This window comes from Bidens hawaiensis, unplaced genomic scaffold (assembly GCF_021521415.1).
Source record: "Bidens hawaiensis isolate Kalapana, Puna unplaced genomic scaffold, B.hawaiensis_p1.1 tig00003244_1, whole genome shotgun sequence".
Lineage (NCBI taxonomy): Eukaryota > Viridiplantae > Streptophyta > Magnoliopsida > Asterales > Asteraceae > Bidens > Bidens hawaiensis.
The window spans coordinates 535078-552645 of record NW_027491178.1 but is presented as its reverse complement, the minus strand read 5'-3'; the positions used below and the strand labels follow the sequence as shown (position 1 = coordinate 552645).

Here is a 17568-nt window from a genome sequence, read left to right as displayed (position 1 = left end):
GAAAGTTGTTTCATCTAGCGACCACTGTTTCAAATGTTGAATTATAATTACTTTTATGCCATTGTATTAGATATTTTGTTTCTTGATAACATTTCAAAATGGTTAAGTTTTTCTTTTTCTTTTAAACGAATTTATTATGTGTTAGGTTGTCAATTTTTTAGTTTTAAGACTCTCATTATCTCACTCTGATCAGACTATATTATTTTAACTAAGTTTATACTAGTTTCAGAGTTTCATTTGGACGTTTTCCCGGGAAAATATATTGTCAGTTGCCACTTGAAAGTTGTTGTGTCATCACAAAAATAGAGCTCTCTGCCATAACACACGACGGGACTAAACCCCAATTGAGCTCAGGGTTCGAATTGACAACCTTACAAATCGCAGCTCAAATCTTTCATTATTAACATTCACTCAAAGTGCCACGATTGAGGATCAAACTTGGGTGTTCATTGAATAACCCAAACCCTACTACTAAGCAACAAGTGAAGGATAATTATATTTTTATTTAAGTGATACTATAGTTAGTCTACATCCCTTATTGGATTTATAGATTATTTGACAACCTCTACACCAATAAATGTTGAACTAGTAATAAACCTGAATGGTTAATAGACTTTAAATTTGAGTCAGTGCTAAATATGCTAATGTGGTGGTGAGTCGAGCAGGTGGTGTGTAAGTGGCAGAATGATGGTTATAAACACATGTGAAAGGATGAAAGAGCAAAAGTTTTATTCAGTAGCATTTTGAAACTTAATGGGTAAGAAGTTTGTTGATTGATTCAGTTGTGTTCGTCTAGTGAACCAAACACACTTAATGCTGAGTGATGCAAATGTGACATCTTAATGAAATTATTAACAGACTACCAAACAGACTCTTAAACTCTCCACTCTAAACTAGATGAGAGACGACTTACCACCACTCCTTATCCTTTAAGGACACAAAATGATTAGATGTATCACTCATTATAAGTCATGCGTTATACATATCAGTCTCCATTCACCACCTCACCGTTTCCTTCATTCATCCCCACCAGTCAACTTATATTATACACACAATTTTCCATTCCTCGTTTTTTATATTGTTGAGAGAGAACCAAGGAGAGAGAAAGAGATATAGTAGAGAGAGATAGAGAGGCAAAGGTGACAATGGTCTGCGTGGGCTGGATCATTTTCACAACACCACTAGTTGAACGGAGATGGGGGTTCGGTGTTGCCTGCGACCACTTTGGTGGTCTAGTGCAAGGTTGGATCACTAGTGGCCATTTGGTGACCGTACAGCATGGCCTTTTATTATGTGCCCATGCTAGAAAACATATTATATAAGATGGAACTTTTTGTAGGTGTGTAAACGAGCTAAGCCTCTCGTGAATGACTTAAGATCGGCTCACTATAACTCGAATCATGTTGAGTTTAAAGGAGCTTGAGCCTCAAATAAGCTTTGCTTAATTCGCGAGCCTAAGCTTCATTATCGAGCTCAAACGTGCTCGTAAGCCTAAACATGTTCTTGGAAGTCTTCCTATTTATGTTATAGTTGTTCAAAGTTCCTACAAAGTTATCAAAACACTCGAGGTCATTAAAAGAAACTTCATGGGCTCGTTGAACAATAAACAAAAAACTAGCTAGTTGGGTCATATGAGATAAAAAAAAATTGCTTCTAAAGTCATTCACGAGTGCGTTAGAGCTTGAGTACACTCAATAAACTTTGATCTAAGTTATGTTAAATGTAAAAAGTACACTATTTTGTTAAATGGGCTTTCTTTAGATAAATTCAAGATGTCCCTTCAAACTCTTAGAAAACGGAAGCGTACAAATCATATCGCCATATTTTTCAAAGACCTCACAATTAGTTAAAGTATCATTTGAGTTTACTACTAAAATCAAAAAGTAACGTTAATTACTTATTCAATATAAATACTATATGCATGAATAATATTATATGTCATCGTCATTTTGATGGGATGGTCAGAAGGTTTTTCTTAACGTTTTATTTTAAATAAAAAAAATCTCAATATAATAACGACTGGCATATTTTCTATTAGTCGATTTTAACCGTCACTACAAGATGGTATTAAAACCAAGCATACCAACGTATTTCTTCGATCTCGTTCCTCCACGTGAATATATAAAGAAATTTGCAGAATAATTAACTAACCTTAAAGTCTTATTTAAACCTGCATTGAAATGAACGAAAACAATGAGGTTTCAAATTACCACCTTAATATTATCATTATATACAACTAATTAAAGTACAATCAACACTTATTGTAGCATCGCAACACTTGGCTTTCATGCAATTGAACAAATTCAATGGATCTAAAGGTACATGAACATGATACACGAAAGTGGAGTTCTTAAAAAGATGGTCCACATAAATTATCCGAACATTATATAAATAAAAGTTTATTAGGTTGTTGTGGAGAGGCTTTAAGCTAAAGTGTTGTCATTGTTACGTAAATAATGAGTCTTTAATTAACACACTTTTTCAACAATGTATTCTGGCTTAAAGTATTTTTATCACGTTAAAACCCTATAATTTTCTTACTAAAGCATTTAGGTCCCACAATTTTCTCCTTTTGGTGCCCCATTAATATGTTGAAGCCCACCCTCTACTGCATAGAGTTTAACGCTTTGACGGTGTTCCGGGCGAGGGCCACGTGGTTTTGCCGCCCCGTTTACAACATCATAACGAGTCTTACTAAAATGTATTTGTAACAGTTTTATAAGCATTAATGGTTATAAGGTCAGTTTTAATATACATCAATCGTTATGTAATTATAGTATTTGTATACTAAATGATATATATTACTATTAGAATATAATTTTTATATTATTAACTCGTGGATGTATTTATGTTGTTTTTGACTAATGTTGCTCATACGTGGACCAAGCTGGAATTGGGATGCACACGTGGAATGATCATAAACACATAGTATGCGTACTTCGCATATGTTCCCTTCCCTGGTTTCGTACGTACCTTTTGGATACTGTGTTCTGAGTTCACAAAATATTGTGTAATATCTATATTAATTGAGTTATCTAAAATTAGATCTGTTAGAAAATGTGAAAAACTGCTGTTAAATTTTTTATTTTATTTTTTTTGTGAAAAATTACGTAATATTTTAATGATTTAAATAGATTTGATAAGTGTTATTATCATCTCGTTTTATGCCAAGACTAGTGATGGATCCAGGATTTTTTATGAGTGAGGGAAAAAATATGTATGATGATCAAAATAAGTCGGTGTAAGACAGGACGGGTCAATATATTTTGTACTCATAAATTTGTTTAACTTTATATATTTACTTATTATGTATTTATGATAGGATAATATAGTTAATATATTTGATCAACTCAAATATATATAGATAATGCTTATGAAATTTAGAGTTATAAACATAAAAATGACATATAAACACAATATCTAACAAAATTAGAAAATAAAAGGCTTTTGCTAAAAATAAATAAAAGTGCTAATATCAAATCTAGGGTTGTTTAAAAATCAAATCAAACTAAAAGGTATATTTTATAATTTTATTGAACACAAATGTGCTAATATCAAACTTAGTATTGAATTTATTATTTTCTTTAACCCACCTTACGAGTTACGACTTCCACTAACCTCCTCCACTTTTCTCTCTCTCACTCTAACATACCCTCTAAACTTCATAAATTTCGATAAGAGTTTTAAGGTTCTTAAATGTTGCTAATTTGTTTATCTTAAATGGGATTTCAAAGGTTCATGAGGGGACATAAAAAATTGCAAGAGGGTTTAAATATCTTCTGATGCTAATATGTTAAGACCATAGTAGCCTAGTAGCTTTCACATTGTCACTTCTTTTATTAGATTTTTTATGATAAAATTTTATGAAACATTTAATTTGATTCTTTTCAAATAACCTATTATCCTTAGTTATTAGTAAATAAACGAAATACACATATGTATTATTTTTTCTCTGAACATTCTAAAATATATTTAAAATAATACGAAGTTGTTTAAAAAAAACGTTCTGGTCTTGTAAATAGTTTTGACACGTGTTTAGATCGACATCTCTTAGTTAATTTTTTAAAAATATTAAAATGCATTAAAAAGGTACAAAAAATCATTCACCCTCATCTTTCACTAAACTTACATGTTACATGGCACATTTTGCTAAATCTATATGGTTATTGCAGTTTCCAAGTTATCTACTGTTTTGAGACAAAGTGCCTGCTTAGAAATTTTTGAGAGGTCCCGGTTGTTGCCCTTTTGAGCTTGCTTTTCAAATCGCTAGGTAATCACAATTTTGGACCGACCTGTGACAACATAGTCTTGAGATCCATATCACCGAACGTTTGTCTTTTGGTTTCCACGGGTACATAACTGGTGTAGATGGGCCTCAACCTACCACTACTAGAAAACAAGTCATTTTTTCACAAAAATTTCCTACAAATTTCCTACAAGTAGTTCTAACAGATTTCCAATAAAAAAAAGTTAAGCTCCAACTTTGTTACAATATTATCTAATAAACATTATGTTAAATTAAAATAGTTTTTGCAGAAAATTTACAACCACATGTTTTTGTAGCAATTTTATAAGAAAAATTGTTGAAAAACAATTAAAAACGTTAAACTGTTAGAAACTGGATTTTCCAGCAAATTTTCTACGAATTCAGTTCTCTCTTTTTTTTAGTAGTGTACCCTAGTCAAGCCCTAGCCACGATGCCACTTGATCGCAACCTGTTGCCGACGCAAGCCTTGATTGATCGCCATTCTTCTTAATTTTGGTTTGGCTATGAATAACATAATTGGCAGTAAAAAACAATAAACTATGATAAGTCATTCAAAGGGGTGTTTGTTTATAGACAAACGGACAAACACGACTCAACATTTTTATACATTTCACTATTAAGGGCCTCTCTTTAAAAGGAGAATCGGATTTATCACGTCTCGACTCAAGACGGACAATTCGCTATACAAAAGAGACAGAGAACTACATAACACCAAAACTTGACTGTTATAACGTACTTTTACCGTTACTAGCTAGTCTATTTTCTCCACCTTCGGAATGTCTTCAACTTTGTCTACAATCTCAACAGGAATAACTGGAATCGAATCCCACCATCCCTGTAATTTTCGCTTCCCCATGTCGTTCTTGTTCCTGTTAGCGCGCTTCGCTGGCTTTGACGTTGCAGCAAAAGCCGATACCACAAGGGCCATAATTATAAACTTAAGAGGAATAACTGCCAACATGATTGCAACCCCGGTCATCGCGGTAATCGCCATATCTGTGTGCTGCAACCAACATGACCACAAAACATTAAATGATGTAAACATGAAGACTTCTTTTTATGTGTTATTACGAGTTTATCCAAGAGTTAGCAGACTATAATTTGGACGGTTGGGCAAATAGAAACATGGTATTATATTCCCAAGCTTCAAAATGCACAACTTTAGTTAGGCATGGAATCAAGGAGATCATAACTAGTAGACAGAAAGGTCGACAAGCCGGATTATGTACGTGTCAAACTTCCACTCAGCTATATAATACTTTTCTCTTAATTTAAATAAATGCACTAATTTTTAGATTAACACAATCTAAGAGTGTCACACCCTCAAATTCCACTAACGGAGTTTTACCGTCAGAGGGTGTGAACTAACAGGATCGGAATCATTAGTTATAATCAAACCATAAAAACGTTTAAATGAAATTAAGTGCGGAAGCGTAAAAACCAAAAGACAAAAGTTGCGTCACGCAGGACGACTTAAAAACCCAAGTAATAATAGTTAAAATCATGTTTGCATATCAGAATGTTCAAAAACTATGCATGATCCTATACCGCGCGCCCGCCTCGGCTACCTGAGAATAACATACTAAAAGTGTCAACACAAGGTTGGTGAGTTCACAAGTTTATATAAAATAAAGCGTTTAGCGTTTGCGTTCAGCGTTTTGCGTTAAGCGTTGCGTTAAGCGTTTTGCGTTACCAGATAGCGTTAAATCAATTATATATCGATAGGTAGCTAGCCTATACAACAAGTATTACTAAGTGTTCGACACCGAAGCTGACTGTTTATCAAGTGCCTTGTCACCAGGTCATCCAGACCATGGTACGTGTTAGCCAAAATTACACCCGCTCGACCTCCAGTCGAGTTTAGCGTTGGGTGGGGTTTGTCAAACCCAGTAGTACTACTCAACAGTGACTCGCTATTCCAAATATTAACCGGTTCGATGTGTAGGACTTCAAATGTTTCGTTTGCCACTTAGCCTTTACAAGTGATATATAATTTACTAACAAAATCTTAAATGCGTTTATCGGAGTATGTTATCTCTCCCAAGTGAAAAGCGTTTAAAATAGTTTAAAAGGGGTAAGTGAAACTCACTGTTTGCGAAGAATTCCCAAAAATAAATCACCAAAGGATGCGCGTCACAGAAAAACTCTCTCTAGCGTTCTAAAACAACAAAGAGATTTTTCTAAGTGTCGGAACTATTATCGATTCTCTAGACTCGGCACATAATACCTATGCACACAATATGTTTCGTGTTTCGTTTGTGAATCGTGTGTGACTTTAACAAGTACATTTGTGATACACTACATGTGTGAGCAATTATTTACGTGTCATGTATTAATAATGTACATCACTAGCAATTACTCCCCGTGAGGGTAATTTGGTCAACACATAACAATTAACTAGCAATTATTCCCCGCAAGGGCAATTTGGTCAAAACACGACAATTAATTAGAAATCATTCCCCTCAAGGGCAATTTGGTCAAAACACGACAATTAATTAGCAATCATTCCCTTCAAGGGCAATTTGGTCAAAACACGACAATTAATTAGCAAATACCATGTTTCATGCAACTTTTACAAAATTCAGCAACTAGTTTCTTAACGACAGAATTCTACTTGTAAAACTAGTCTATTCCACCGATCATAGCATCTCAATTAATTTACCAAAAATCATCACAAAAGCATATATGTATTAGGTTTCCAGAACATATTTTATTTTATTTTTATTCCACATATATTTCTCACAATGATCGATTTACCACAGCAAACTCACAACAGTCAAATTTATGCGCAACAGAATGTTATTTGAAATTCCCGTTAAATGAAAAATCCAACAAGTGCAAGACCACTTGGGTTAGGTTCCTAACTCAACAAGTCAACTTCCAGAAGTGGAACCAACCCAATTGGTCTCGTAGTTCATGAGATATAACATTTACAAAACAACCTAACAGCAGGTCTAACAACTCAGCTTTGCACAACGTTTTTGTAAAATCATAAAGGTTAACTTATACATGTCCAAAAATTGCAAATTTATATTCTCTAGAAACTAGACTCAACCTAGTTTACTGTAGTATCAATAATCTCAACCAATTTTCACATTTACACCCAGATACAGTCAATTGAACATCAACAACACAATCTGTCCAGAAACTGTTTGCAACAAAACTCAACATATTAACCATCTATGGATCATAATCCGTTCATATAACACTCTAAACACCATAACCACTATCCATGCATATCAATTACACCATACATACATGGTTAGGGTTTTATTTGATCTCAAAATCAAAGACACAACAATTAACATGTAACAATATCAATTCTAGTTATCAAATCATCATCAATACACCATCAAATCAAAAAAAATCATATGAACACAATAACATATAGAAATCGGACCTACGGTTTATAATTAACCCATTGAAAATCGAAAATTAAGCATAGAGGATGCATAGGATAGTTGTTTATACCTTCCTAGCACCTTAATCTTCAATCAAAAGCTTGAAAGATTGCTTGTATGTGTGTGTGTGAATGGCGATCGCAAGAGAGGGGGAGGGGGGGCTGGCCGATCGGTCTAGTGAGGGAAAGAGGGAGATTAGGGTTTTAGGTTTATTATTATTAATAATAATAACATGTTACATCTAGGTCCCTCCACTTTCAAATGTTACTTTTCTAACTTAATTAACTAGTTCTAGCACATTGAGTTAACGTTTATAACAATGTTATCACATAACACATAAGTCTAACACATAATCATCACATAATTATTGTTTTGACGTTTTTCGTTTTTTCACCAATCGTTTGCGTCAACTCGTTTGCGTTTCGGTGCAAATCCCGAAAGACTACACATGTAGTAAGTGTTAAGCGTCATTTAAACCCTAGTTTAAATGTAATGAGGTGTGCGTTATAGATTCAGTAATCTTTAAGTTTGAATTGACGGAGTTGAGTTAACGGAGTTAACCTGAAATTGACGATTGTCACATCATTCCCATGTTAAAGAATTTTCGTCCCGAAAATTTGGGTCAAGTCGTGATGAGTGTCTGAAAAAGTAAGAAAAATTTTCAGTTTGTCATATCATCCCCTAGTAGAAAGAAATTTCGTCCCGAAATTTAATTCATACCTCCGGTGATTTCTGACGGTTTGACGGGTTTCGCGGTTTCCGGTGTTTGGTCAGCCCTTCAAAAAGGTGAGGATACTTTTTCATCATTTGATCCTCGCGTTCCACCGTGAACTCCGGTCCACGTCTCGAGTTCCAACGAACCTTAACAATTGGAATTTTGCTATGCTTGAGTGTTTTGGTTTCCCAATCCAAAACTTCAACTGGTTCTTCAATGAAGCGTAGCTGTTCATCAACTTGCAGTTCGTCCAAAGGGACTACTTGGGTTTCATCGGATAGGCATTTCTTCAAATTTGATACGTGAAAAACATTGTGTACACTGCTGAGTTCCGCTGGTAAGTCCAGTCGGTACGCCACCGGACCAACGCGTTCCGTTATCCGGTAAGGACCAACATATCGTGGGTTGAGTTTGTTTAGCATTCCAAAGCGAACCACACCTTTCCAAGGTGAGACTTTGAGTAACACTTGATCGTTCACTTGAAATTCGAGGGGTTTTCGGCGCTTGTCGGCGTAACTCTTTTGGCGATCTCGTGCTGCTGCCATGCGGTTTCGGATTTGAACAATCTTTTCCGAAGTTTCGAGTACTAGTTCTGGATCAGTGATTTGGCTGTCACCCACCTCTGCCCAGCAGAGAGGTGATCGACACTTCCGTCCGTACAGTGCTTCAAACGGCGCTGCTTTAATACTTGTGTGGTAGCTGTTATTATACAAAAACTCTACCAAAGTTAAGTAAGGTTCCCAACTTTTTCCGAAATCCAACACGCAGGCACGCAACATGTCCTCCAAGGTCTGAATAGTTCGTTCACTTTGCCCATCCGTCTGAGGATGGTATGCTGTGCTCATATCCAGACGGGTGCCTAGTGCGCTTTGTAGCGACTTCCAAAAATGCGAAGTGAAACGGGAATCTCGATCAGAAATGATTGAGACAGGCACTCCGTGTCTAGACACTACTTCCTTCATGTAGACGCGAGTCAATCTTTCCATTTTATCCGATTCCTTAATCGCTAAGAAGTGTGCAGACTTAGTCAACCTGTCAACGATCCCCAGATGGTATCGCATCCCGTCGGTGTTTTAGGTAATCCCGTGATAAAATCTATTGAAATGTGTTCCCATTTCCACATTGGAAGTTCCGGTTGCTGTAGCAGGCCAGATGGTTTCTGGTATTCTATCTTGACTCTGGCACAAGTCAAGCATTTGCTCACGTAGGTGGCAATGTCGGCTTTCATATTTGGCCACCAGCAAAGTGCCTTTAAGTCATGGTACATTTTATCTGAGCCAGGGTGGATAGAATATCGGGACTTATGAGCTTCGTCCATCACTAGAGTTCTCAACTCTCCGTATCGTGGAACCCAAATCCAGTTCTCAAAATATCGGACCCCGTCCGATTTGGTTTCAAGTTGCTTGTTCATGCCCCGTATGAGTTCTGATGGAAGATTATCATCTTTCAAAGCTTCGAGTTGGGCATCGCGAATCTGATCGGGTAAGCTGGCATGAATCGTGAGTTGCAATGCTCGCACTCGTCTGGGTTTATCTGTTTCTTTTCTGCTGAGAGCGTCGGCCACTACATTGGCCTTGCCAGGGTGGTACTTGATGGCACAATCATAATCTTTAAGCAGCTCGACCCAACGACGCTGTCGCATGTTCAGCTCCTTCTGATCGTAGATATGCTGGAGACTCTTGTGGTCGGTGTAAATGGTAAACTTGGTACCGTACAAGTAATGCCTCCATATCTTAAGGGCAAACACCACAGCTCCGAGTTCCAAATCATGGGTCGTGTAGTTCTTCTCGTGAATCCGTAGTTGTCAAGAGGCATAAGCTATAACCCTCTCGAGTTGCATCAGCACACAACCGAGACCTTGTATCGATGCGTCACAATGTACCTCAAAATTCTCCGTTCCCTCGGGTAGGGCTAGAATAGGGGCGCTACAGAGTTTGGTTTTCAGCAGTTGAAAAGCGGATTCTTGCGCGTCAACCCAATTGTACTTAGTGCCCTTGTGAGTCAAAGCGGTGAGGGGTTGAGCAATCTTTGAAAACCCTTCGATGAAACGCCGGTAGTAGCCGGCCAGTCCTAGGAATTGCCGCACCTCAGTCGGGGTCTTAGGTGCTTCCCAGTTTTTGATGGCCTCTACCTTACCGGGATCGACATGGATACCATTCTCGTTGACCACATGTCCCAAAAAGTGAACATCGCTAAGCCAAAATTCGCATTTCGAGAGTTTAACCTGAAATTGACGATTGTCACAAAGAGTCTACTTATAGTTTTTTTTTAAGATTTTCTAATTAATTTGTAATTTCAAATTTTTTTTTTAAGATTTTCTAATTAATTTGTAATTTCAAAAATTTGGCAAAACTGCCAAATAAAGGAAAAACGACCACAATGGCTAGTCATGTAGTAGTTTAAAAGCGTACCTTGGGGGCATTGGACAACAATATTGACCATATTTTCAGAATCGCAATGTTTGCCAACTGCATGATGTTGTACACGGTGTTGAGTCCATGTTGTGCTGAAACTATGCTCTCCATTGTTGTTTGATCAGAAGCAGTACACACCACAAACTTGGTTTTCTTCCCTACTCCATGTCTTCTTGCCCAAATCATCTTTGAAACGACCCACATTATGAACACTGCCATCGCCTTGCCAACCCACTCTACAAGCAAGGTAACTTGGTTATTACATATTTAGGTGTGTATTTTTCATAATCATTTATAATATCCAAAGCTTAATCAGATATTTAGATTCCATAACACCTTACTTGTATACAACTAGTAAGGTTAAGCCGATCACTGTGAGGGTCGATGCTGGTTTTTCCCACTGGATAACCTCCTGAAACCATGGCAATGCACTTTTTAATGGCTTCACCAATTCCTGCACCACCATATTAATACGGGGAAGGTTATAACATTTTATACATGGCAAATCTACAAGGTCTGTTACTATTTCTAGTACTCTTTGTAGTTTTTGATTCCTTGCGCCACACTTTTATGTTTTTTTTGTGGATACTATACTAGTCAACAAAGGTTATCGGAGCCAGAGATCTCAATAAAAGCAACCTCTCTCTATCTCTTTAGATAAATAAAATATTTGCTCCCATCCTACCAATCTCTTGGTACGTGTGTGTTTCTTTGTTTGTTCTTACTACATACATGGTTTAGAGAAAATGGTATATTTTCGGTCACATTGTTCAAACAAACATGTTAAAGGAGATTGGACATTATGTTCTTACATCGTTTAGTACAAACGATGTAACTTTGGTCACATTAATGAAGCAAGCAAACATGTTAAGGAGATTGGACGTTTATAAAGGCAAAGAAATATACACTGTTATGATAACATTCATGCTTATGATTGTAGAAAAAAAGAACTTACAAGCGTACAAAAACCCGAACTTTGTAATGCAAATTTTTATATTTTTTTGTAAATATTATATTTTCACACCATTATAACTTACAAGTGTAAAAAACGTGACAAATGTTTGTTTTTACACATTTATGTTATATAACTTTGTAAATTAATATAAAGAAGTGTGCAAATCACATATTCATCATAAAGCTTGCATTTGTTAATGAAAGAATGTACCATCAAAACAAGAGCACTATTGCCAATCCCTTCCATCTTTCAATTCATCAGCCTGGGCTTTTGCGGTATTGATCTCCTTTGCTTCCTCTCTAACCTGTTCAACTGCTGTCTCCAATGACGCCATATTTTCCGGTCTATTATTAGCAATTTCATCATGCTCGGTCCCTACTTTCAATTCCATGCGCCCACTAACCACTTGCGAGACGTTTAAGTTACGGAGTATAGAAGTAGCACTGCAAGAGTGTGCAGTGTCAACCGTTTTCAAACTCTCAGCAAGCTCCTCTAACACGTTACTACCGGTAGTCAGCTCATCAAACAAGGCAAAAATTAAGAAACTTTTGGGTTCGGGTGGGGAAATTCTAAGTAATTCTCGGGCTGCATGAAGCCTTATGATTCCTAATATGGTCCTTGCATGCATTTCCCATGCTTGTAGAGGAGATTCGATTTTGAATTTTGTTAGTAACATAATTTCCTTTACCAGAGCAAGCCAGTAGTCACATCTTGTGCAGCTAGTCATTTCTGGGAACTCGATTTGGACATCTTCTGGCCTAAAGAAGAGTGGATATTTTTTTTATTAAGTGCGAAAGTTATATAACATAAACCTACACTGTAATGAATGTGTGTATTTTGTTAAATTGGCCATACATATAAACTTGTAAAAGTTGTTTCCATATTTACACGCTCACGAGCCTATGCTTATATAAGGGATGGAAAACATGACATGAAAAAGATTAGGTCTTTTGTTGTCATATTTAACCCCGTTTATATGCGAGTCATAATCAAGATGATCACCTCTTTATTCCTTAACCCGTTTAATTAAGTGTGTTGACACAATAACCCGTTAAATTAATCGGGCCGACCCAACCACCCTTAACTAGTTCAATCCATTTATTAAAAGCATCCAACATTTAACACATTACAACTTGAAAAAGACCCCGTGTAACCCATTTGAATCATCTGGATAGATGGGGTTAAACTAGCTGTGATCTTCTTTCACGTTTTTAAGTATGTCTGGGTTGGTGTTTATGACTTGACACAATAAAACATGGTACATGTTCAGCCATTCAACCCGACAAGATTGACCCCCTACTCACATTAATAGAGAAACAAATATAAACCTTAAAAACGAGCAAAAACATAGAATTTGTCTTACATTAGAACTGTAAGCCAATCTTATGGTTAAAGTTTTTGACTTTTCATTTTCATGCGTGCTGACAAATATGAACATGTTATACATGTTTACAAGTGTAAAAAGCTTGAGAAAATTTTTTTACACATGGTCCTAGGTAATGTGTTAACAACTTGCACGTCTATTGTATTTATGACAATATGAACAGGTAGATAAAAAAATAATCTTACAGCTCAGGGGACTCGTATATTATCGCCTTGTCAAAAAGAGGAGCACCCAAAGGACCCGTGGCTGTTGATTTTATAGTGTGTTCGATGTCCTTCGAAAGATCAAGCTTAATTGCATCTTCATAAGAAACAATACCCGAGGACTCAAAGTAGAGAGCATAGTTGGTTAATGTGAGCCTACCTAAAGAACCAATATTAACAACGGTTTCCAAGTGAAAATATGTAAGAAAAAAATCAAGACCAACCAGGCCAGCTTTGTCCTCCAATGTGGCGTATAACTCTTTGTGAACTCGCGGTTCCCTCAACATGAAGAATGAACTCATCATCAGCCATGACCACATTCTTCGGCGGTGCTAGCTTTTGCAAATGCTTTATGCATCTACAATAGAATCCACAACCAAATTTAAAAGAAAATATGCAATGCCATAGATGGTTTATATATATATATATATGCACGATTCGTAAGATATGTAGATGATTATTATGTGTATATGTGTATATTAGTAACTAAAACGACACAATTATTTATGTACAAAAATTTGAGGGAGCAAAATGAAACATTGGTAAAACGTGATATGTTATTTAGAGAAAACATGACTAGATTGCATGTAGAAAGCCAAAATAAAATAAGATTGAAAAGTGTTACTTGTCAATTTCTTTAAGGAACCGGTCAAAGGCAGGGAAATGTAGGCGATTCATAGTGGTGCTAGTTAGGGTCTCAAAAGTGAATCTCCCGTTCACAAAATCGGCCACTAAAGGAACTAATGATCCCAACCACACAAATGCATCATCTCCAACACTTGGCTCATCATCAACCTACCAACACAACATATCAGAATAACAACTCATTCATGCAGAGATAGAACACTAAACATGTCAACTGCGACCTAATTACCTATGAATAAAAAGTGAGCCGAATTAGGATACATTTTATAGTTTAATGAGTCGAATTGGGTTGCACTTTATGGTTATTAAGTAAAATTAAAACTTAGCTACAGTAGAATAAGTCATATAGCTCAAAACGGTTTCAATGTGTGAAAATCATCCGGTGTATATTTATAGATTGATTGTGATGCATAAAATTATCTTTATAAAGAGATTAAAATTATTACTATGGCAATAACGTTTACATGTCACAAAGATTTAAAAGCGATCATTTATAGAAAGAAAGAAAGAAAACCACCCTTTTTGGGTCAGGTGGTCAACCAAACATGCGTAAACCCATTTTGATCGATATCAAAAATGACTCATTTTAACCCAATTTAAAGCACTGCCATTTTTCTTCCCTCCCAGAAATATACATGGGGAGGAGTACACCCTCGCCTTGTAGAAAAAAGATAATTATCAACATTATATGAAAGAAAGAGGTGCCTTACAAGGAGTGGCATGATGTCCGAATAGAATAGAGGAATGTCATCTTGCTCGTTAGCCGATTGGGTAGTTGAAGGTATCTCCTTATCTTCTTTCTCCTTTGCCACATACTCCTAAAAATATAGGATACCCATTAAAATCAAAGGCCCCATTTGACTTTCTTGGCTACCAAAAACTCATCTATAGTAACGAATAAAAAATATAGGATACCCATTAAAATCAAAGGCCCCATTTGACTTTCTTGGCTACCAAAAACTCATCTATAGTAACGAATTATGTTAACTTGACATATATGTTAACTTGGATGGTATTGTTGATCTTGCTTGTTTGACTTGATTAGCTTATTGTACGTGTCTGTTTATTAAACGTTGTGTTTAATCGTTTAATCCAAACGAGTCATGATTTTTTTTTGCAACTCCTAATAAGTGGTACAATGAAAAGAGGCATTTGCTAATGTTGCATTATTTTGTTTTTCTTCTTCATCTTGTTACCGATCAATTTCATTCCCAAATCAATAATTATAGAGAAAATCTAATCTAATCAAATCATAACAAATAAACTAATCTACTAATCAATCTCATCATCGCCATTCTATAATGTGCAAAATTATATGCAATTCAAGTGCAAAAGTTATATATATTCAAATTTCCTTTATAATCAAATTATTCTAAGAAAGCATATATACCTTACGAGACTCTTCATCAGCCGAGCTAGGGGTTTCCCAAGCAAGCATCGTATCGAAAGTAAACCGACTAAAAACTCCATTAGTAATCACTTCTTCAAGGTTCCTAGACATTTCGCTAAACACCTTGGCCGCACAATACTCCACCAACTTCCTCGAGTATCCTCCGGCATCCGCCTTCCATTCGATCTCAAATTCCTTCACTAATTCGCTCACAGACGTCCCCAGTATCCTGCAAATTAATCCAACTCTATATGAGAATGAACTTCCGGTTGAATTAAATAATTAACGTGTTGGTTACGTACATAGCACATCGTTGAAGAACGTTGTTAGCAATGGTGGATAGATGCTTCTTCTTCTCCATTAAATTTTGTTGTTGATGAAATGAAGGGTTTAATTATATAGAGTTACTCGTTTCTATGTTCTTTTGGATGAGTGTGTTGTGTGTGTGATCCGAGTAGTCTACGGTGGGGATACGTGGCGGACATGCGTGAACTCAACCGGTGCAAGGCGGCAATATGGGATGTGAATAAAGACTATTGGATAACGAAGTTTAAAAGTTTTAATTTATTTTACTATCACATGCATACCAATTACCAAAGCTTTTATTTTATTACATTGCGGTAAATGACTAGATCTTATTTTGATTATAAGTAAATATATTAAACTAATTAATTTATTATATGAGCATAAATTTTTATAAATAGGAAATACTAATGGGGTGTAATGGTTTATAGGAGAGAGAATTTTTTTTTGGGTTTCTAGGTGTTTCGCCATTTTAAATGGCGGAACCGACCATGGTAGCATAACCTGTCAGAAGTTGTCTGGTGACATGGACGCTAATTTGGTGTTCCGTCATTTCAAATGGCGGAAGCCAAATAAAAACCACATGTTCTGCCATTTCAAATGGCGGAACACAATTTTCACCCCTTCTAAGCTAGCCCTATTTATTTTTATAACTTCTGCCATTTGAAATGGCGGATATGAACAGTACCGACAATTATGACACATGACATAACTTTCTGCACCTTTTTGGCCACATATTCACTTCCGTCATTTCAAATGGCGGAAGTGAACAGTTTTATTATGACACCTTTTTGTCTGCATGTTTTTTACCAAACATTTTACTTACCCTTACTATTCACTCTTGCCATTTCAAATGGCATAAGTGAACAGTAGAATATAATAAAAAATATCATAGGTTTAAAAAAAGTATATTTTAAATAGCTAATTTATTTTTTTCATTTTCTCTACATATATAATATTTTTTTGAAAATGACAAATAGGCGTTTTATTGTTAACGGGTTTTATCTCATCGCACTCTCGTGTCTTCGAGCGAGTCTTTACAGTCGAACCATACCTATAATTTGTTTAGTAACCATACCTATAATTGAAATGCTTTATAATAAAAATACCATATAATACATAATTTTGAAATAACATGAGTGAATAGTGTCGTAAAAAACCAGGACAGTCTTGTCAAAAGTGTCATAAAAATTCTATATTATATGGTATTTTTATTATAAAGTATTTCAATTATAGGTATGGTTACTAAACAAATTATAGGTATGGGTTCGACCGTAAAGACTCGCTCGAAGACATGAGAGTGCGATAAGATAAAACCCGTTAACAATAAAACACCTATTTGTCATTTTCAAAAAAATATTATATATGTAGAGAAAATGAAAAAAATAAATTAGCTATTTAAAATATACTTTTTTTAAACATATGATATTTTTTATTATATTCTACTGTTCACTTATGCCATTTGAAATGACAAGAGTGAATAGTGAGGGTAAGTAAAATGTGTGGTCAAAAAACATGCAGACAAAAAGGTGTCATAATAACACTGTTCACTTCCGCCATTTGAAATGGCGGAAGTGAATATGTGGTCAAAAAGATGGCAAAAAGTTATGTCATGTGTCATAATTGTCGGTATTGTTTACATCCGCCATTTCAAATAACGGAAGTGAATAGTGTTGGTCAACACCCCTCGTCAGATGTGTCAGGATTTACACTATTCACTCACGCCATTTCAAATGGCGGAAGTGATAAAAATAAATAGGGGTAGCCTAGAAGGGGTGAAAATTGTGTTCCGTCATTTGAAATGGCGGAACATGTGGTTTTTATTTGACTTCTGCCATACGTCCATGTCACCAGACAACTTTTGACAGGTTACGATACCATGGTCGATTCC

The 17568-nt window shown here is 35.8% G+C and overlaps 1 pseudogene across 1 annotated transcript; it reads right to left on the bottom strand.

Moving 5' to 3' along the window:
* Positions 1 to 4974: 4974 nt before the first annotated feature.
* LOC143622784 (uncharacterized) lies at positions 4975 to 15736 on the bottom strand (annotated as a pseudogene). The gene is made up of 9 exons (XR_013151777.1): positions 15677 to 15736; positions 15375 to 15603; positions 14695 to 14802; positions 13965 to 14134; positions 13564 to 13697; positions 13322 to 13499; positions 11963 to 12510; positions 10795 to 11251; positions 4975 to 5270 (listed from the first exon to the last, which is right to left on the bottom strand). The product of XR_013151777.1 is annotated as an uncharacterized LOC143622784 (transcript).
* Between the last annotated feature and the right edge of the window lie 1832 nt (positions 15737 to 17568).